Here is a 23,491-nt window from a genome sequence, read left to right as displayed (position 1 = left end):
AGAGACTAACACAAGTACTCCTTTTCTTTTTACGGATACAGACTAACACGGCTGCTGCTCTGAAACAGATGCTTTAGATACTAGATATCTTAAAGATTGAGTCTCTCCCATTGTAATCTTGATCTGCTGTGACACATGTGCCAGCAGACCTCTAGCTTCATCAGGAGGATTCTGGAGAAAGGGTAATTAGTGAATGTTCCTTGACTCTAGAATTTACCTCCTTTGTTGGTCTGCCTGAGCCTCAGCTTTTGGTGTTCAGGTCATATTGCAAAGCTTATCTTTTTCTCCCAGGTGTTTTTTTGGAAAATCAGTTATGTGGGCTGCACAAAGTGGTCAGGGAATGTCTGATGGACCTGGGAGGATTTTTTTTACAATGATCCTAACTCATATTTTTATTAATTTTTTGTGTGCATTTGCCCCAATCTTTAGATTTTTTAAAAATAAACTAAATGTCCCTATCCAACCCAAACCAGCCCCCCACATCTCTAAACCAAAAACCTTGTGTTGTTTGAAATTTGGATCCAGATCTGAATTTTGTGGCTTGAACCCCCTTTAATATGAATCAGTTTGAATAGTTATCCAATTAATCAGTCCTATTTTGAAATTTAAAGAAGTCTTGCGTTTATGATTTCATAAACCTGTGCTGTGTACTTCATGATTTCAGCCAGGACTGGATAGACTGGAAGAATCATAAGACTAAAATGGAGCAAATATTCACCTGTATGGAAACAGGTAACACCAGAAGCCCATCCGATAAAGTGAGCTGTAGCTCACGAAAGCTTATGCTCAAATAAATTTGTTAGTCTCTAAGGTGCCAGAAGTCCTCCTTTTCTTTTTACCAGAAGGCCTGTTTTCCAGAGATCTTTAGCTTGATTGCTAGGCCAAAGATGTTCAGAAAAACTCCAGATCGAAATCTGAGATTTTGGATGCACGTTTGAACTGACTCTGCAAACCCATCACCTTAGTGAATATGGTTTTTACAATCACTTGAGTCCATAGGCTCTCTCCCACACTAAAGCACATTGAAGGTAGAACAGTAATACAAAACCTTTGGCTCTGAAGCGTGTTCATTTGAAAGGAGCTTGCAGTTCATGTATTTCTAGAGGGATGAGGATTTTCGTTTGATACTTTGCCAGGTCATTTCCATTACCATTAAACACAACCCTGTCTCTGCACAGGCTTTTAGTAGCATGGATTTCTTGTGAAAAGGAGTCAGGCAGCTGTATATTTTGGATCAATGAATTTGAAGTCTGGCTGATATAAATCATAGTCTATCTGGTACTGAATTTGATGTGGAAAGCATAAAAGCCACTTGTAGGAAATAATGCCAGTTTCTGTATTTCTGCCTACTCAGCTTCATGCATTCTGAATATACCATTGGCTAGATTTCATTATAAAGGGCTAACTATTGTAGTAATTTATAGGGTTCATTTACAGATTAACCATTAACTCTTAACTTTACTGCCTGTGCCTACTTTGGAAAAAATCTCAGTGTCATCCTAGAGTGAAAATAAACAAGAGTGCGCAAATCTTTGATGCGTTATGTAGCATGAGAGGTATTTTTCCTTGACAGTTATAATCTCCATGCACAGCCTGAATGCCAGCGATGCTCCCATGGCTGTTAGTTCACACGTATACCGCCATTGATACAATTGTTGACTTTTGTTCTTGAAATATTACACAGGCCACATTCTTTTTTAAAAGTGGCATTTTCTGCACTTTGTCTCGGTGAAACGTTATAAACCACCCAAACTCTAAAGTTACACATCTTTGTATTATATTCAGTGGTCCTGATTCTGACCTCATGTATATCCGTATAAATCAGGAATGATTTAATGATCACTCAAGACTTGATCCATTGACTTCAGTGGAGTTACACAGTAAAACTGGTGTGAGGTGAGAATCTGGCCCATTAGAGTTAAGATTTTTGTAGATCAATTTGTTGCAATTTTTTTCTGTACAGATTCTCACACACACAATGGTTGATCACTTACACTGGTGTAAATGAAGTTAGACAGCTATACAAGCAATGTGAGATCAGAACCAGCTCCAAAGTGTAAGGGCCAGATCATCAGCTGGTGTAAAATAGCATGGCTCATAGCATGTAGTAAAGCTACACCAAATTATTTTGAGATGCTGCACTGAGAGGGGTTCAAATCCTACAGTTCATTTACTTTGCTTTACTGCCTCATAATTCAGCCCTGGGCAGGAACTCTGACTCAATTCCTACTCCCAACCAATAAGATTCAGAAGCAGGCAGCAAACATCATAACTTTAGCATGCTTTCCTTTTTTTAAATTAGCTTTTAACTTTTTATGTGGAAAGAAGCAGGAAGATCTCTGCAGGTCAAGAAGTTCATGGTGTGCCCTTTTGTCAGGTTAACCAGTTTCCCATGCATTTTGTGGCTCCAACACAAAACGATGTACTACTTTTCCAAGAAGAACTAACGGTCACAACCAAGTTGTGCCATCGTATTTTCAGTATGAAATTTCTAGAGCCAATGAGACTTGGAGCAAGGATGTGTGGGAAGGGAATAGTGTACTACACGTAAGTCTTGATCCAGCAGGTCTTTGAGCAATGTTAGTCATAGAAAGGACCACTAGATCAACTAGTCTGACCTCCTCTATATCATAGGCCATCAACAGCACCCAGCACCAATACACAAAACCCAACAATGGAAATGAGGCCCCTCCTCCATTCCGGGAGACTAGGCTATTATGTTCCATAGGCAGAGAATAGGAGGGACCAAGGTGAACTTGCGCTTGGGGCCCATGCAATGTCATGGAAATGATTAAATAAGATATACCCAGAAAACCCTGACAAGTGACACTCACCCAGGTGCTGCAGGAAAGGCAAATCTCCCCCAACCCCAGGTCACTGCCAATCTGACCTATGAGAAAATTGCATTCCAACCCCACAGATGACAATCAGTTAGACCCTTAGCAGGTGAGTAAGAACCAGCCAGCCAAGCAGAGAGAGAGAATACTGAGAGAGAGAATACTTGATGCCACCTCAGCGCCCTGACCCAGCCTGCTCAATGTCCCATCTCCAGACATGGCCATCCCTGACACTTTAGAGGAAGCAGATGATAAAAACCATTCCAGCATACACTGGAGGGGGGAAAATCCCTTCCTGACCCTTGCAGGTGACTGACTGAAACACTGAAGCATGAGCTGGAGGAACATAACACAAAAACCAGAAGTGAGCCCCAGGGCTGTAGAACCCTGCCCCTCACCATCACAAGCATCCCCATTGCACCCATACATTTGTCACTCTCTCTCTCTCAAAACTAATTAAGTTGTTTGCCTTCACAACTCCTATTGGGAGGCTATTCCAGAACTTAACTGCTCTGATGGTTAGGAAGCTGCTTCTAATTTTCAGCCTGAAGTTATTCATGACCAATTTATATCCATTTGTTCTTGTACCAACATTGTCCTTTAGTGTAAATAGCTCTTCACCCTCCCTAGTATTTACCCACTTATGTATTTACAGAGAGCAAACATATCCCCTCTCAGCCTTTTCTGCGAGACAAAACAAGTCACATTCTCCCAGTCTTGTCTCCTAAGATAGTCCCTCCATTCCCATGATCATCCTAATATCTCTTTCTCTACACCTGTGCCAATTTAAATTAATCTTTCTTGAACATGGGTGACCAGAATTGTACACAGTATTCCAAATGAGATCTTACCAGTGCCTTGTACCATGGCATTAATTCTTCTCTCTCTCTCCTGGAAATGCCTCGCCTAATATATCCAAGGCTCACATTTGCCTCTTTCAGAGCCACATTGCATTGGTGGCTTATGGTCATCCTGTAATTGACCCACACACCCAGATATTGCTTCTCCTCTGTCGCTTCCAACTGTTGAGCCCCCCAGCTTCTAGCAGAAATTTTTATTAGACCACTCAGTGCATGACCTTGCACTTTGTACTATTGAATTTCATGCCCATGTCTGTCACCCCGGTCTTCAAGGTCATCCAGATCTTTCTGTAAAATATTCCAGACCTTCTTTGTATTGACAATGCCTCCCAACTTTGTATCATCAGCAAATTTCATTAGCGCACTCCACATTGTGTGCCAAGGTCCTTAATAAAAATATTGAATAAGATTGGCTCCCAGACCAATCCTTGAGGAACTCCACTAGAAACATCTTTCCAGGCCAATAATTCATCTTTTAGCACAACCCATTGCTTTCTCCCCTTGAGACAGTTCCTTATCTACCTTAAAAATGCTTCTACTGATCCACATCTTCCCTAATTTAACTGATTTCCCTTGTGGTACTGTGTCAAATGCTTTACTGAAGTCCAAATACATTAGATGTACTGCACTTATCTAAAAAAATCAATTATTTTTTCAAAGAAGGAAATCAGGTTAGTTTGGCATGATCTTCCTTTGGTAATCCAATGATGTATGACATCCCTTTTATCATTTACCTCCATGAATTTAATTTATACTTTCAGTCATGATTTGCTCTAAATCCTTGCACACTACTAAGGTCAGACTAACATGTGTATAACTGACCAGATCATTTCCCTCCCCGCTTCTTAAATAGAAGTACGACATTAGCCATTCTCCAGTCAAATGATACCATGCCTGAGTAGATACATTTATTAAAAATCCTTGCTACTGGACTAGCAATCTCACATGCCAGTTCTTTCAATATTCTGTGTTGGAAATTATCCAGCCCCCCCTGATTTGAGCACATTCAGATCTTTAAGTTTATCTTCTACCTCAGATGTGGTAATCTTCATATCTAGAGATTCATTTCCATCATCTGTACATGCACACGTTCCACATCATCATTACTGAAAACTGACACAAGGTATTCATTTAGTTTTTGGACCAGACCTACATTATTTTTAATCTCCTTCCCATCAACACTGCATATTAACCCATTCTCTTTTTATTTATATATCTTAAATACCTCTTTATTTTAATTTCCTTAGCAAGAGCTAATTCAGCTTGATTTTTAGCTATTCTCACTTTATTACTGCATTTCCTAACCTCCACAATATAGCTTTCTTTACTATCAGCCCCTTTTTCCATTCCCCAAAGTCTCTCTGCTTACATCTAATAAATTTTTTGAGGTGGCTATTCATTCACCTGTGTCGGCACCTTTCGCTACACGTTTCCCCCCCTTTCTTAGGATGCAAATTTCACACAGTGGTGGTGTTGGTGGTGGGGTGCGGGTTTGTATAGTTGATTTGAAGCCTTATCTGCATTAAGTCCTTGAGGTCTTCAGTCCAGATGACTTCTTTAACAAATTCCCTTAATTTCCCAAAGTCTGCCTTTTCAAATAAAAAAAAAAACTATAGCTGGCAACCTGGCTTTGATTATCCTTCCACTTAAATTTAAATGGAATCAACTCGTGATCACTTGATCCAAGGTATTCCCTACAACAGCTCTCCTATGGTGTATTCACGACTTAATGTCTAAAACCGCATCACCTCTTGTTAGTTCAGTGACAATTGATGAAAATTTATCATTTATCACATCCAGGAATAACTGAGCCCTACCAGTATTAGTAGCATTTATTCTCCAATCTATACCCCCCAAAAGTGCCCCATTATGAAACAATTCCCAGTAGTATTTCTCTCTCTCATAATATTAAAGAGATCACTCTCCATTTCTGAATCAGTCCCTGGGCATCTATAGCAGACAATCCGTCCCCAAAATGATTTTGACCCAGTCAGATTTTGGTTTTTGTCTGTTGTAGCTCTTCAAAGGTTACTGCTTCATTGATGTACAACACTACCCCAGCACCTTTACTCCTCTCTCTCCACATACCCTTCAATAACTCTATTCCAGTCATAAGTGGTATTTCTTTAATCCCTATAATATCTGGTTTGACCTCCAGTTCCAGCAGTTCCATTTCCTCCATTTTATTGCCCAGACTCCTTGCATTTGTATGAGCATTTCAGTTGTTGCCCTTGGACCTCACCCAGTTAGTATGGTGGTGTACCATTATCCCTTACTATATATTCATTTAGCTGATTTTCCTGCTCCTGTGTACTGAAGCCAGGTGTGGAGATTTCATGAACCTCTCCCAACCTTCTCCGCTCATCTCCTAGTTTAAAGCCCTTCCTATCAATCATGCACCCTTGATCCCAGAAGGTTAATACCCCAGGTTCTCAAGTGGAGTCCATCAGTCTAGAGGACTCTGTCTTTTTTCCTCTTCTATGAATGCCTCCTAATGGTTGATCATCCCAAAACTTTCCTCATAGCTCCAGTTCTTGGGCCATCTGTTGATCTGCATTATATAGTCACGCCTTCATCTGCATTCTCTAGGGACCAGAAGCATTCCCTGAAAGTCAACTGAGCTGCCACTTCTTTAATCATCTTACTCTTACCCAGTTGAGTATAGTCATTCTTGACCGTTCCAGTGCGAATCTAGCAGTGTCATTCATGCTAACATGCAGCACAATGTGGCTTTTTTCCCACTTCGGTTACAGTTCTCTTCAGCCTGACATCCATATCTCGTATCCTTGCCTCTGGTAGATAGCACACTCTTCTTTACTCTGGATCTGGTCTGGTGACAAGCCTGTTGATTCTTTTCCATATAGAGTCTCTGATCATATAGACCTGTCTCTTCCTGGTGTTGGTATGAATTTCTCTCTTGCAATCTGCTGTACTTCTTCATTTTTCCTTGAGCTACGGTCCCTGGCTACCTCCAGTATCTCTCTGTTCAGCAGAAAGAGAGAGGTTGTTACATTTAAGCATATATAGGAGGGGTGGTTATGCCTACATGCAGTTAAAATGAGGTATTAGGCATAGTCCTTTGCACTGCTCTGAGACACATAGAAATACCTCCTGCTCCCACCAGAGGGTGAATCTCCCTGGATCACAGTGGTCTTTGCTGATGCTTGCTAGTGCAATTTGCATTCCCCCAGCACCAGCCATGCTGAATCAGGCCCATTCAGCAGGTGGAACCAAGGCAGGCCTTAGGTCTTGGTCCTAAATTCTCCTGTATCACAGCCCTCAGCTTAGTCGCAAAGGCAAGACTACACATATTCCTGGCTCTCACTTGGTTTCCTATCACTCTAATCTCTTCTCCATCGAAATTTCTCCACCACACATTTGTAAAAAGTCATTCTTTCCCAGTTCAGTTGTTCCCTTGCTCATTTTCTCTTATTAGTTTGTCACACTTTTTCAAGGACCACCGCCTGTTGCATGCCGTTAAATGATTGTACATGAAACTCTTCTGGTCAGGAAGCATGACACATAATGCCAAAAGGCAGGCTCTCCCCATCATCAGTTTTATTTATTTTATTTTTTGAAAGGCATTTGACAGCCCGAACACTGCAGACATGTACTGTGATTCTTCAGTCCCGTGGAGTACTCACTCTAGTTGTCAACATCATCACGGCCTCATACAGAGCTGCAAAGTGCTCTGTAAGGGTGAACAATCAGGTAACAGAGTGGTTCAAAGTGAATAGTGAGTATCAGGGCTGCATTCTGTCTTCACTGTTGTGTGGCGTTGGTTTAGACTGGTTAATGAAGAAGTGGATTAGCAACACGAACAAGGGTATAGCTTAAATAGATCGCAGATGCCTACAGTATCTAACCTTTGCTGATGAGATTGCGCTACAGACAACTTGGCAAAATCAGTTATGCCAAGCAGGGCTCAAAATCAGTCATGCCAAAATGAACATCTTTGAAACCCAGATATCAAGCAGTAAATCACACTAGAAGCCAAAAATGTTACAGAAGTAGAACAGTTCACCTATCTGGGCAGAACCATATTGGCCATTGGAGACCTCAAGAAGGAAGTGACACCAAGGATAGGAAAGGCATCCACTAAACTCAACAATGTATGGAAATGAAAGATATACAGCAGCAAAACAAAACTGAGAAATTTCAACTCAAACATATTTTCAGCACTAACATACAGCTGTGAGAACTGTAGATCTACTAAAATATTACACAGAAAACCAGATGCCTTCAAAAAATAAATCCCTACAAAAGATTTCAGGCATTGTTTTGAAAGATTTCATCACCAACAAAGATCTGAGAAGTCATCAACCAGCACCGGGTGCCCATCAGAATCAGAAGGAAGCACTGGATGTATTTGGACCATGTGCTCTAGCTGCCAACACACAGCCTCCCACATAAAGCTGTCAAGTGGAAATCAACCGGCGTGAGGAAATGAGAGCACCCAAAAGAAATCTTAAGAAGAACTTTTAGCAGAGAGGGCAAAAGAGTCAAGCTCAACCCCATAGAGCAGATGGAAGTAGCAGCAAATGAGCAAGGAATGAAGAGACAGGTTTCTTCCCTGTGTGCCAAAATTTCAGCGTGAAGGGTGTGATGTAATGTACTAAAACGAGGAGGGATAACTATGTGGAGATGTGTGTGAATAAAGCAGATCCCTGGAGGGGTGGGGGGATTCAGACTGAAGAGCCTGGATGGTTGTTTAACATGCACTGGGGAAATAGCACCGGCTTACAGACTGTATTACATGTTATGTGTTTTCCATTAATAATTTGATAAGAGACTAAATTTGTTTGGCAGTAGCAAGGAAATGGAGTTGTTCTTAGTTGAGAGGCACCTCTTTCCACCTCAAAGGGTAAGATTGTCACTACCTTTGGCTTAGCCCTGACAAATTCACACACAACTAAGGATTTATTTTGTGTGTTGAATCTGATCACAGTTTAGGGGCATACTGCCACATCACTGCAAAAGAGGAGTTTAGATCAGCGATCAAAGTAGCCCAAAACATGCCGGAGTAGATCTCTGCTGTTTATCTGAAAGCCTAGGCCTCTGCATAGTGTATGGCAGGACAAATGTTATCATGACATGAAGATGCAAGAATGACAAGATCATGTCTACACTTTGGGCTAGCTACACAAAGGAGACTTGGGCTATGACTATACTGTTGGTGGAATGTAGAGTATAGGCACAACACAGGTAGTTACATGCCACAGAGAAAGGCTCCAGCAGCTCTTCACCGTTGGAGCTTTTCCCAGCTGCCTCTCCGTTGCAGGCTCCAATGGTGGGGAAAGGCTCTCTCATTGTGGTGGGGAAAGGCTTTGGCAGCCGGGAAGCAGCAGGACACTACACTGCTAAAAATGCAGTGCAGACATGGGAGGTACTGCTTGGGCATCTACAGCCGTGCGAGATATGGCAATGCTGAGTGTAAATATCTGCGCTTATGGTGGTATATGGAGTACAGATACAGCACGTCCAGCTAGCACAGGTATAAAGAGCAGTGTAGACATGGCTTAGGCAAATAGAGTGCCCTACATGCTGGAACCCTATCATATATACCCTACACAGCTTTCTAAATGTGGAATTCACAGCCCTTAATTAGGCACCCAGGCTCTCTATACTATGCCAGGGAGAGTTAGGCACACAAGAAAAGAGATCCATAGACACCATCAAGCTGAGCAGGAAGCCATCTAAGTTAGCCAGTAGGAAACTCCAAGGAGAGGGATAGGGCCTAAGCCCCCCAAGGGACTTGGGTGCCTAACTCTGAGCCCGAGGGAGGTGTCTATCATCACTTAGAGTTTACAGCCGTGAACCCTCTCCTGGAGTTAGGCACCTAAGCCCGGTCAGGCCTTTCTCACAAAAACGATGGGGGTGTTTGTCCCCCTTCTTCCCTTCCTCCACCCCCCATAGCACTTACATGGGAGATGGGAGACTTGGATTCACAACAGGCATAGCAGAGATTTGAACCTGGTCTCCCAGGCAGTATAAGAGGTGCTCCTTGATGCGCGGTGCTGGTTAGGTGTCCTTTGTCCTCACCTACCCGATTGAGCCCTGCAGGCAATATAAATGTGGGAACACCTACTGTGTGAATCCTACCAGGGCTTAGGCACTGAGCTTTTCTGCAGTATCAGGACTTAGGCCTCGTCTACACTATGGGGGGAGATCGATCTGAGATACGCAATTTCAGCTTCGTAAATAATGTAGCTGAAGTCAACATACTTAGATCTATTTACCGCGGGGTCCACACTGTGCTATATTGATGGGAGCCGCTCTCCTGTCGACTCCCCTTGCGCTTCTCGTTCAGATGGAGCACAGGAGTTGACGGGAGAGCAATCGGCGGTCGATGTGACCCGCTAAATCGATCGCCGATGCATCAATCACCGTGCATTGATCCCCGGGTAAATGAAGACAAGCCCTTAGTGGCTTTTGGCATGCCCACTGGGGACATTACTGGTGGAATGTAGAGTATGTCTACAGTGTGGTTTTTAAAAATCACAGCAGCAAGTCTCAGAGCCTGGGCCTACAGACGAGGGCTCGTGCTGCGGTGATAACAGCTGTGTAGACATTTGGGCTCAGGCTGGAGCTCGGTCTCTGAAACCTACCACCCTCTCCAGGTTTCAGAGCCCAGGCTCCAGCTGAGTCCAAACATCTACATTGCTGTTTTTAGCACTACAGTGGTGAGCCTCGCGAGGCGCAGTCTGTAAACCTGGGCTCTGAGACTCGCTGACATGGGTTTTTAAATGCAGCATAGACATTCCCAAGGGACTTAAAGCACCTACAGGGCTGGGAGCAGCTGAGCAGAGGGTTTGAAGATCTACATTTTGGATGTAGATACTTAAAATGGCAGTTAAATGCCTAACTCCCTTTGTGCGCACTAGCCCTTTATGTATTCTACTTCTATTTTTCATATCCCAATTGCCTCTCCCTTAGTGGATTTAGGGTGCTAACAAGAAAGTTACTGTATAAATCCCTGCCAGTCAAGGTGGTGGTATACTGTAAGAACCAAATAGCCCTCGGTTCTGACTCAAATAGGAGTGGTAAATATGCAACCAAAGACAAAAGTACAGAATTTGACTTCCTCTCATTTACACAGTTGTAAACTGCAGTGGACTGACTCTGATGTAAGGGAGAATATAGCTCTTAAGGGCCTGATCCAAAGCCTGTTGAAGTTAATGGGAGTCTTTTTATTGACTTGAATGGGCTTTGGATGAACACTTAATGCTTAGGCATATCCGCCTAATAATGACTCTTGGCAGTTTTAGATGGTGCAGAACTCAATGCTGTATTTGCATTTAGTATGCAGTTATTGCTCAATAAAAGCTGCTTGCCAATGTGCCCTTTCTTTTTCATTTTTGTTGAAGCTCACTTGTTAGACATGTCTCTCTGCAGACTGGAGCCAGCTGCTCATTTCCAAACACAGGTATGTTTTTGCCACCTTTTTCTCTGCCCATAGCTAGAGGATTTAAAACTGGGGGTTAAGAAAGTGATATTCTTAAATGTGTTCCCTCACTCTGAACAGACTGCCGAATTCCCCTTTGGAGACCAAAGTCATGCATAAATACAGCTTCTGTCAAAATATTTGTGGACTCAGAGGGGTTTTTGTTCTTGGAGGAGGATTAGGGGAACAGGAAGAAAAAGAAATCCAATGAAATGAACAGGCAAAATGGCACACAATAACCTGAAACTATAGGTTTTTTCATACCCAACTTAAATTGCTGGCAAACAGAAGATAATTTTGGCCTGCAGTCTCCAGGCAGATTGGCCCCCTTTGCACTGATCTGGAGGTGGAAAGGGGCTGGAAACATTCACAGCTGGCCTGCAATGAACGCCTCTGTTGCATGTATGCTGACTCTGGCCATTGTGCCCCCACCTGCTGTAAAGGGCATGTTGAGAACCGGATTGGGCCTGATGCAGCAGCAATCCTCCGCTAGTGCAGGGTCTAATCAGGACCCTATACCAGTGGCTCAAGTTAGCGCTTCTAGGAAGCAGATTGAAGTTTTGTCTGAGACAATGACTTCTTGTTTGTTTGTTTGTTTGTTTGTATTACTGCGGCACCTAGCATCCCCAGTCATAGAGTAGGACCCCATTGTGCTAGGTGCCTTATAAAAAGAACAAAAGGATGGTGTCTGCTCCAAGGCCTTCCCCCCCAGATTTGAAAGTATCTTGTTCCCTTATTGGTCCTTTAGTTCAGGTGCCAGCCAGCTGAGTTTCTTAACCCTTTACAGGTAACAGGATGTTGCCTCTGGCCAGGAGGGATTTTATAGCACTGTATACAGAAAGGTGGTTACCCTTCCCTTTATATTTATGACACGCCCCCCAAATCACAGATAGGGTGAAACACTGGCTGCCCATCATACACAATACCTCCAGCCATGCTAGACACAGTCAGATACAGAAAGAACCAGGTATGTATGTAATCAAGATACTAGAGACAGTACTGCCAGATCATACAGTCGTACAAAAACTCCGAGATCTTTACTCAAGCCGTTTGCTTCCTTAGAACACGTAGTCAGGACGACAGTACTCTTACTTGTAAATACATACCCCAGCAATAAATGTATTGATTAGATGCAAATACGCAAACCCGGAATTTCTCTAGTGGATTATTTGGCAGTCTCCTACGCTGTCAAATGGGTATTGAAATTAAAAGAAAACAGGCAGATTTGGTTTACTGGCCCACACGCCTGTTAACTCTGCGTTACAGGTCTTGAACGCAGCTAAGAAAATACAAGAGCTTACAGACTAAGTGTCTGGGCACTTTGGTCCCTGCTGCATTCTCCACCCTCCCTCAGCCATGCAACACAGAGCTGTGGCCTAGGAGAGATGCAGGCCCACAGGCCTTCCAAAAAATGGCGCATGGGAACAACCTGGTGAAAGTCTGAAACCAGTGGGCCTGACTTACCACAGCACATGAAAGCATGAGTTGACTGCAGTGGAGTCATGTAACACTGAGGTAACGCAGTGGTGGATCAGGCCCAGTAAATTAATTGACACACATCTTATTTAAAGAGCTTCCACAGACTGTGCTTGACATCTCATGGCCCAGTCTCTGCTGCCTGTTAGGAAGTGAACAAAGGGTTTGCCCCTCCCACCCAAGCCCCCCTCAAAGCCATGCATCTCCCGAGATCTCTCAAAGGCCTATGATATCTTGGTAGAGAGCCTGTGCCCCTCTAACAGATCTGGGTCTTCCTATGCCCTCCTCTGCTCCTAGGTAATGCAGCTGTATTGCAGCTCCAGCTGCTCCTCTACTCCCTACCATAAAATGGGGAAGGAGCAGCATAGAAGAGTTCATGCAGTTTCAGATTTGAAGGAGATGATGCAACTCCTGGCCCTGCCCCATCCCTAGTTGTAGATCTTCAGCTGCTTGGATCTGGAGTAGGATGAGCGACCGATACAAAGGCAGCTGACTCCACTTCCTGAAGTGGGGGTGAGACCCGCACATGAAGGTTCCTCTTTGCGTGTGGATCTCAGGGAGAGCTGATCCCCCGTGCTTTAGGCACTTGAGTGACTAATTTAAACAATTACTGTAGTGCCTAAAAGGCAAAGGTTCTTTTAAACCTAATAGGCTAAATGGCTTCCCCTTTACTAATAAGATACATCCAGAAAATGCTGAGGAAGGGTTCGTCTAGATTGCAGCTGAGGGTGTAAATGGCAGCTCATTTAGACATACCTACACGAGCTGTACTCTAGCTAACTCCGTAAACATATAAGTGAGGATTCCACAGTGTGGGCTTCAGCACCAGCTGCACAAACCTGCTTGATCCCCTGGGTATGCGCTTGCTTCTGTGGCTGGCCCTGAAGCCCACGCAATGGCACTCTCATGTCTATTTTTAGCAGTCTAGCTCGATTACAGCTAGTGCTGGCATGTCTCCATAAGCTGCCATTTGTATTCCTGGCTGCAGCATAGATCAACCATCAGGGGTTCGATGGAGCCAGTCCACTTTCCCAATATGTTGACAGCGGCCAAGACCACAGCAGGACAGTGACTTTTATGCATGATAGGCCAGAGCACATGTTCTTATTTTAAGATTTCAGTGTGTTTTGAGACACAAACACTTGTAAGCAGAGCCTGGAAGAAGCTGCAGACCAAGAACACACTGGTGTCTGGCTGACTGGTGGCTGGCTAAAGCCTTTCCTGGCAGTCTGAAAGCGCCACAGCTGTGAGTGGAAGGCTTGCCTTTCACTGCAGGAGTGAAATTAATGATATTCAGTGAGTGATATTCAATGAGTGAAATGAAAGATATTTAGATCCTGTGTTGGAGAGGAAGAGGGTGAGGAGAGAACTAGGGTCCACAACTCTGATCCTTCTTGACATCTTGGACAATATAACATCCCCTACAATATGGGACTGCTCCTGCTCCCGTTCAAATCCATGGCAAAACTCCAACTGACTTCTGTAATACAGGATTGGGTACTATCTGAATTTGTATTTGGAAAAATATAGTTTCTAAACTGTGTAAAAATGATTTAAAAACATCAGTGGAAAACTAAGAAGGATATTTTTTAAAATAGTGGGAAAGTCGAGAGAGAAGACCTTCCAAATCCAGAAATATAGAATCGTAGAACTGTAGGACTGGAAGGGGCCTTGAAAGGTCATCTAGTCCAATCTCCTGCACTCCTGGAAGGACTAAGTATTATCTAGACCATCCCTGACAGGTGTTTGTCTAACCTGCTCTTAAAAATCTCCAAGGAGGGAGATTCCACAACCTCCCTAGGCAATTTATTCCAGTGCTTAACCACCCTGACAGTCAGGAACTTTTTCCTAATGTCCAACCTAAACTGTCCTTGCTGCAATTTAAGCCCATTGCTTCTTGTCCTACCTTCAGAGGTTAAACACAACAATCTGTCTCCCTTCTCCTTGTAACAACCTTTTAAGTACTTGAAAACTGTTATCATGTCCCCGCACCCCCAGTCTTCTCTTCTCCAGACTAAAAAAATCCAGTTTTTTCAATCTTTCCTTATAGGTCATGTTGTCTAGACATTTAATCATTTTTATTGCTCTTCTCTGGACTTTATCCAATTTATCCACATCTTTCCTGAAATATGGTGGCCAGAACTGGACATAAAATCCAGTTGAAGCCTAATCAGCATGAAGTAGAGCAGAAGAATTACTTCTTGTGTCTTGTTTACAACACTCCTACTAATACATCCCAGAATGACTGCTTTTTCTTTGAAATATTATTACACAATTAACTCATATTTAGCTTGTGATCCACTATGACCCCCAGATTTCTTTCCCCAGTACTCCTTCCTAGGCAGTCATTTCTCATTTTGTATGTGTGCAACTGATTGTTCCTTCCTGAGTACTTTGCATTTGTACTTACTGAATTTCATCCATTTCTCCAGTTTGTCCAGATCATTTTGAATTTTACTCCTACCCTCCAAAGCACTTGCATCCCCTTCCAGCTTCGTAAGTGTACTCTCTATGTCATTATCCAAATAATCGATGAAGATATTGAACAGAACCAGACCCAGAACTGATCCCTGTGGAACCCCACTCATTATGCCCTTCCAGCTTGACTGTGAACCCACTGATAACTACTCTCTGGAAATGGTTTTCCAACCAGTTATGCACCCACCTTGTAGTAGCTCCATCTAGGTTGTATTTCCCTAGTTTGTTTAGGAGAAGGTCATGCGAGACAATATTAAAAGCCTTGCTAAAGTTTTCCACTTCCCTCCTATCCACCAGGTTTGTTACCCTGTCAAGAAAGCTATTAGATTGGTTTGCCATGAGTTGTTCTTGACAAATCCATGCTGACTGTTATTTATCACCTCATTATCTTCTAGATTTCTGCAAATCTATTACTTAATTATTTGCTCCATTATCTTTTCTGGTACTGAAGTTAAACTCACTGGTCTGTAATTCTCCGGGTTGCCCTTATTTGCCCCTTTCCAGTCCTCTGAAATCTCTCCCATCTCCCATGACTTTTTTGAAGATAATTGCTAATGGCTCAGATATCTCCTTTGTCAGCTCCTTGAGGATTCTAGGATGTATTTCATCAGGCCCTGGTGACTTGAAAACACTTATCTAGGTAATTTTTAAATTGTTCTTTCCCTATTTTAACCTTTGATCCTACCTCATTTTCACTGGCATTCATTCTGTTAGACATCCAATTGCTACTAACCCTTTTGGTGAAAACTGAAACGAAAAAGTCATTTAGCACTTCTGCCATTTTCACATTTTCTGTTATTGTTTCACCCCCTCATTGACTAATGGGCACACCCTGTCTTTGGTCTTCCTCTTGTTTCTAATATATTTGTAGAATGTTTTCTTGTTATCCTTTATGTATCTAGCTAGTTTAATCTCATTTTGTGCTTTGGCCTTTTTAGTTTTGTCCCTACATACTTGTGTTATTTGTTTATATTCATCTTTTGTAATTTGACCTAGTTTCCACTTTTTGTGGGACTCTTTTGAGTTTCAGACCATTAAAGATCTGCCATACTTGCTATCTCTCCTACGCAGTGGGATAGTTTGCTCTTGTGCTCTTAATAATGTCTCTTTGGAAAAACTGCCAGCTCTCTTGAATTGTTTTTACTCTTAGACTTGTTTCCCAAGGGATCTTACCTACTGTGGTGTTTAGATGTTGCTTGTAATTATTAGAATTGGGAGCACCGGCTGTTGGGAGCCTGAAAGGACAGGAAACAGTAAGGAGGGGGGGAGGAGTTGAAGAGGCTGAGGGAGAGCTACTGAGGGTGCAGCAGCAGCTTGGAAAAGAGGTTTCCACTTTAAAAAATAAAGTCCTGTTGAAGTTTGTTAGTACCTTGTCTGGCTACTACAACACCGACCAACTCCCTGAGTTTGCTAAAGTCTGCCTTCTTGAAATCCACTTTCTTTATTGTGCTGTTCTCCCTCTTACCATTCCTTAGAATCATGACCTCATTGGTTTTGATCACTTTCACCCAAGCTGCCTTCCACTTTCAAATTCTCAACCAAATCTATAGTTAAGAAAAGATTTTTTTAAAAAATAGCAGGCACTGTAATTCAGAAATGACTTTTCTTCAGAAACACCCAATGTAAATAAATGTAAGTACAAGAAAAAAAAATTCTTAGTTGTATCTGTCTGAACTGAAATCCCTGCTAATACATTAGAAAAAGCTAATGTCCTAACTACAGTACTGTCTAAAGTTTAGATCATGTTTTCAAGCTGGCTAATCTATTACTCCATGATGACTAGCTGGGATTAGGCTAATGGTGTTGTCATTGCTGTAAAATAAAAGAAACATAACAAAACCCTCATGGAGAAAAATAAATGACGGTACTGTTCAGAGGCGGTTTGTCTCCTAGCCTCTATTGCTGCCAAGCCCCCGCGAGTGACTGGACTGGCATGTTAGTAAGCTAGTCTCTGGTATACAGTTGTATTGTGCTTGCCATAGCTTTTTGGAGGTGAAGCCACGACATTTGTTTGTGCAGAACGACAACGTCATTTGCTGATGATCACTCTCCATTATTTTCTTCCTTTGAAGTACAAGTGAGGCAGGAAGTGATAAATATCTTCCTGAAAATTCTTTTTGTCTTATTCCTGCATTCAGATGTGGCATGGTCAGGGTTTTCTTGAAATACAGGTGACACTAGACGCTGGATGATGTAAACATGAAACCGAGTGTTCTTACTTTACGCTGTGTTCTTGTTAACTAGAAATGTCCCCACAATACGGGTGTAATATTGGTCTACACCAGCAGATGGTGCTATTACACACCCAGCTCCTGTTTTTCATTCACTAATGTCCCCATAGCTATCAGCACCTCACTACTGCTACTATAGTTATGACTTCTGCAAAGCTCAGGCACTTACTGGCTTGTTTAGTTCAGCAATGCGCAGTGGCCAAACTGTTTTTCTGGGGTATTGGTGTTTCTGGACAGTACTCCGGTGGCTGTGTGTATGCATCCTCACACCGTTGGTGAAACCACACAGAGAGGCAGCCCATGTCACCAGCAATGGTGTACCGATAGCATGAGCAGACTACCTTCCGTTCGGCTTTGTTTAGTAAGCCAGGAAATATGACCTCTATCACAGTGGCTATGACCACCTTCCTTTTTATCTAGACACCTGAAATGTGTACCTCACCAGCAGCTTGATAAACAGCAATGCTAATGCATCAATGCCATCCTTCATTCCCCGGCTGCACAAAGCAACGTGTGACTTTTATTTATTGCAGTTATGTCATAGGGTGGGGCCCATAAGAAATGATGCTCGCAAATAAAAAGTCAGCGTCGCAGCCACTCATTGTTTCCCGCCTAGCTATTAGATATTAGTGATTGGTGCAATATAAGAACCACAACCAAGCCACTCATGAAACTGTTATCCATTAAATTATATCATGCACCTGTCTTGTGAAATTGCTCTCAACCACACAAGCATGCACAGGTAGCCTAAACCTAAACTGCTGACTCGTGAGAGAAATAGGATGTCCAGGGATATGTGTGCACTACAGATGAGCACTAACTTCATTTGAGCCAGCCTGCTAAAAATAGCAATGTGGATGTTGCAGCTCACAGCAGACACGCAGGCTAGCTCCCAAGCTCAGAATGGGGAGGGGGGGGTCAGGTGGGTGTGAGAGTCTAAGTGGCTGCCTGAGCTGTTATGTCAATGAGGGGGAGAGGGATAGCTCAGTGGTTTGAGCATTGGCCCGCTAAATCCAGGGTTGCGAGTTCAATCCTTAAGGGGCCCATTTAAGGATCTGGGGCAAAAATTGGAGATTGGTCCTGCTTTGAGCAGGGGGTTGGAGTAGATGACCTCCTGAGGTCCCTTCCAATCCTGATATTCTATGAATGCTATTATCTTTAATGCACTAGCTCAAGCCTTGCTAGTGCAAGTCTGTCTACACTGGATGGGAGGCTCAGTCAGCTGCAGTGTAGACATAGCCTGGGAATGCATACCTTATATAAATATATTTTTGAAATGGTTTTAACCTGAGGGGTTTTAAAGTAGCTTCTCTCTATCAAGTTGAAACTTTCAAAGATAAGCTTTTTGATTTATAGCCCACTTCCTAAATATAAAGATTGCTGTAAATTTTCTTGTATATAAGTAGAATAATGACATAAAATGTGCAACTTTATTTTTAATTTTGCTGATGGATGGATTTTTGAGCAGCTGGCTGTTGCTAGGGACTTGTCAGACACTTATGTTTACAGGACTTTGGGTGGAACTTGCCATAGAATGGTGACACAATGTCATCGCGAGACCTTTTCACCCAGACATCCATGTCTGTTTTGTCAAAGTGGTCTCATGTTCTGTATTTTTGGTACTTTGGGGGACGGGATGTCATGGACTTAATCGCCAAATGGTTTTTAAATTGGTAGGTTAAGCAGGACATTTCCAAATTGACGCTAGCTAAGGATGACCAAATTCAGACGGACTGGGATCAAGTTGCATGGCTCCAACATAGGCGTTGCACCTGACTTGTCTGAAGACCTTGGAGGGAGGTGCAGCAAGACAGAGGTGAGTGAAGCTAGCAAACCAAATGAATAAAGGATAAGATCAAGATGTCAACAAGCCACTGGAGGGAAGACCGACATTTCTAAAACCCTCAGGCTCACACCTTGAGGAGACAAAGTCAAGACAAAAAGAATGTCTGCAAGCAAGAATCATTTCGCCAGCAATATCACCATCTGGTTCTATGACTGCAGTGCCAGCTCCTACTCCATGAGAGTCCAGAAGACTGCAAGAGTTGAAGAGCTTATGAACCCCGTGTTGTTTTAAGAATCTTAGCTTTCTGTTTTCTATTGTTGTCTTTTGTTTTTATTAGCTGAGGCACATCCCACCCTTTTGTTCTTTAATTTTAAGGTGTGGGGGGTGTGGCAGTGGTATGCATGTGTGTCTCTGCGCACCTGTAATGTCCACACAGGGAAGGTGCCAGAAAGATAGTTCCCCAGGTTTAAACAGCCCTAAAGATTGAAGTGTGTTGTGTGTTTTAAAAGGCCTAAGAAATTTACATGTTGGTACATAAGATTTGTCAGATTTCTGCTTACCAAAGTGTTCTGTTAAAATCTGTATTATGACATCGCTTTGGAGGTGGGAGAGGAAGGGTTAGCCACCACACTAGAACTGAAATCTAAAGAAGGAACTTGTTAATTGGCTCTGAGGTTGTGGTTCAGACTTAATAATAAGTTTTGTTTGAATATCAAAATATTTAACTAGCTCCAAGTTGAAGATCTGATTCTGAAAATCCTTCAGCGGGGGTTCATAACCAAATGGACAACCACCTCAGTAGAGCTTTTCTTAGAAATTATATGTATTGATTATTTCTTGTGTAAATCATCAGATTTATTAGATTTTAATTCCAATCCAATACTGAGATGAACTTGTTGATTTGGCAGTTGGATTGCTTTTATTCTTAGTTTAACTTAATATTATTAACAGATTAGCTTTAGTTTTATTTTTGTTTAATAGTTTTCATAGAACCGATAATGAGTCAAATTTCTTGGAATGAGCAATGTGGGTCCAGAACCTTTGAGAACATGGGCAGATATCTTCCGGTCAACCAAAAAGTCTGAGCAGCTCCCCTGAATTTAGCCTTTAGTTCTCACATCACTAAAAATCCCACAGCACTTACAAGAATAAAGGTTTTTACTAGAACTAGTTGGGAATTTTGCAGCAAAACAGGTTTTTTGTCAGAGTAACCACCCCAGAACTGCCAATAGCTTGGCTGTCACCTGGGAGGTAGGACACTCAGGTTCAACTTCTTGCTCCTCTGCACCCAAAGTGGGATGTGCTCCAAATTATGCAGAGCAAGGGCTTGAACCTGAATCTCATACAGGCTAGCTAAGTGCCCTAATCACTGGGCTATTTTGGGGTAGAGGAGCAATACTCCAGTGAGTTCAAAAGCTGTCCAGTTCTCATTTTGACATGGAACAAAAACAAATGTTTTTGTTCAGATTTATTTATGGAACCTAAATCTTGTTTTCCAGCCAGCTTAAGTATTAACCCCCGTGTCCTGGCCAAATTCTAACTTATGCTATAAATTCTTGTTTACATAAATATAGTTCTGCACTGAAAAGTGACTATAAAACTATCAAGAATCAGAGGAGTAGCCGTGTTAGTCTGTATCCACAAAAACAACGAGGAGTCCGGTGGCATCTTAAAAACTAACAGATTTATTTGGGCATAAATTTTCGTGGGTAAAAAACCCCACTTCTTCAGATGCATGAGCTTATACCCAAATAAATCCGTTAGTCTTTAAGGAGCCACCAGACTCCTCATTGTTTTTATAAAACTATCATTATTGTGCTCCATGTTTCTCCTCTATTGATTTTCATAGTGAACTGACTTAGCTTACATTTTTGTTTCTAACTGCAAGCCTTGTAAACTCTGGATGGAATCAGAAACTCAGAGTGAGGTGTAGCCTCACAAACCATTACCATTCACCCTGATATAGGCTCTGCAGGAGAATTGATGACTTAGTGACCCCTCTGCAAAGCAGTTGCTGTCTGTGGGTTTGCAATAGGACTAGCTGAAAACATTTTGACTGAAAATTTGGTTTTTGACACAATGAAAATTCTCAGTGTCTCCTTTCTGAGAAAAAAAATCATTTTTTTGGTCAAAAACCTGAAATATTTTAATTTAGATATTCTGCCAAAGTTTCTCATAGGAGTTGTAGTTCGGTATCCTCGTGTTTTCATTCTCCCCTTTGCCAAGTTTGCCAGCCAGACTAGGTCTCCCCCATCCACCATGTTCAGGGGCTTCTATGATGCAGTCATCTCCTTCATCATGAGGGGAGTCTGTGGTAGATCATGGGAGATATAGTCTGACTCTGGAGTCTGGTCCACAGATGGGAATGGGAGCTGAGACAGCTGAACTACAATGCCCGTGAGGCATCATAGTGGGCGTTTCCAAACTGAAACATGTTTGGGCTTTGAAAAAAATTAGTTTTTAATTTTTCACCAAGTCAAACTTTTCCATGAAAAATGTTGACAATTGTTTTCATTTTCATCACACTTTTCTGTGGTGAGGAAAAAAGCCCATTTTCCAACCAACTGCAGTTGCGCCGTTGTATCTGACTAGAATTTAGTTAATAATAATGTTGATGTTACACAAGAAAAGAGAATCCAGCGCACTTTCTCTTAGCTGTGTGAACTCTGCAGAATTACACAATGCAGTAGTAAAAACTACTTTTGTTACTGAAACAATCAGGCTGACTCTGAACATATAATCCTAGCATCAGCAGCTGTGTTAAGAAGGTACCATTTTTCTACAGCCACTTTTCAGAGTGGAACCACATTTTAATGTTCTTCTGGTATTTCATCCTTGCTTCCTTTTCTAATATTGCAGTATATTGGTAGTACAGAATGAATACTGTGTACGTCCCACTGTGATATCTTAGAAATAGGCCTATCAGAGGATGTAGCAAGTTAAATATAAGTCTAGGCTAGATAAATTCTTTAAATGGTATTGTTACGCTAGACACACAAACAAGATTAAATCTGTGTGCATCACTGAAGTGAAACAAAAACATGTGGGATTTTCATAGGTGACTAATGTTCAGTGTTTAGCATAGAAAGTGAGAGAGCTAAGACAGTGCCACATCCAGGCTGTATTACTTCCTCCACACATACTGTTCTGTCTCATCAAACACTTCTGAAAGTAGAGTTCTCTACGTTCCTATGTGTGATCGTACTATAGCACCCTCTGTTGGGGAGGCTATTTCTCATAACACTTAAGGGAGCTAGGTGCCCAACTCTGACTGAAAGTCAGGCACCTTTGTAAATCTCAGCCTAGGTGTAAACTCAAAGTGAGTATTGCTCCTGAAACCTTACCTATTTCTATATAACAGGCTCCAGCAGCCTTTTAGCTCTGAATTCTTGCTTTCCTGAAAAAGGAGAGGAGATGGTTTAAAAAGGACTTCAGCCGTTCACCCCCACCCCCTTTTCCCAGCATGGGATAGCATTTCCCAGCTTGCTTTTGCGAGGCTGCAATCTCAAACAGAGGCAGGTTGAAAGCCAGGTCTTTCTTCTCTTAAAAATGGCTGCTCCATACTTTTTCTATTTCCAGAACTTTTCAGAAGTTGGATAACACCTGAACACAATTACATGGGGAAAGCTAGAAAACTATTTTTGCCTCCATGCAGGTGAATACACCAGTTTATCTAGTCTATCCCACAATTCCAGTTGATGTCAATGGGACTGCAGGGGGTCAGCACAAGTGAAAAACAGCACCCAGGTGCATCAGGTAGGGAACCCAAAACATGAAGCACCCAAAATCACTTGTTACTCTCGGAAAGTTCTGATCTCTATAAATAAGGTATAAGCCTGTTAAGATATAATTAGTTATCTGGTTTGGTTGGTTAAGGGTGGCTTTTCCGTTACAGAACAACTATGTTTACACTGATTTTTAAAACTAATCGACAGTACTGGTCTAGAGAGGAGTCTCTTTAATATAGTGGTGCTTTCATTAATTAGATGAATGTGAAACATTTTAGAAAATGCACTTAGAAAATATATCTAGAAATAATGATAATGGGTCATTTACGAAATGCTGGCAAACTACATGGTCTGTCAAGAATACTTCTGTTTTTAAATCCTTATCTATAGTTTGCTGCAAGCTGCAAAAACTAAACAGTCGTTTTGTCTTAGTGTCAGCAAAAAGAGACTGTGCAGTCCACTGAAAATATAAAAACATAAGTTACTAAAGCCTTGAATGTTCATAGCCTTGAATTAATGTTCTGTACAAAAATGGCACTGAAATCTACATTACTGGAATCAATAATATCTTTGAATAAAACAGCACCATATGGAAGGGGATAAAAGAGAGGGAATCAATTTACCACAAAGTGTTTTCTACCATTCATCTCC

Source organism: Eretmochelys imbricata, chromosome 2, assembly GCF_965152235.1.
Source record: "Eretmochelys imbricata isolate rEreImb1 chromosome 2, rEreImb1.hap1, whole genome shotgun sequence".
In the NCBI taxonomy this organism is placed as follows: domain Eukaryota; kingdom Metazoa; phylum Chordata; order Testudines; family Cheloniidae; genus Eretmochelys; species Eretmochelys imbricata.
Note: the sequence above shows the minus strand (reverse complement) of the source record.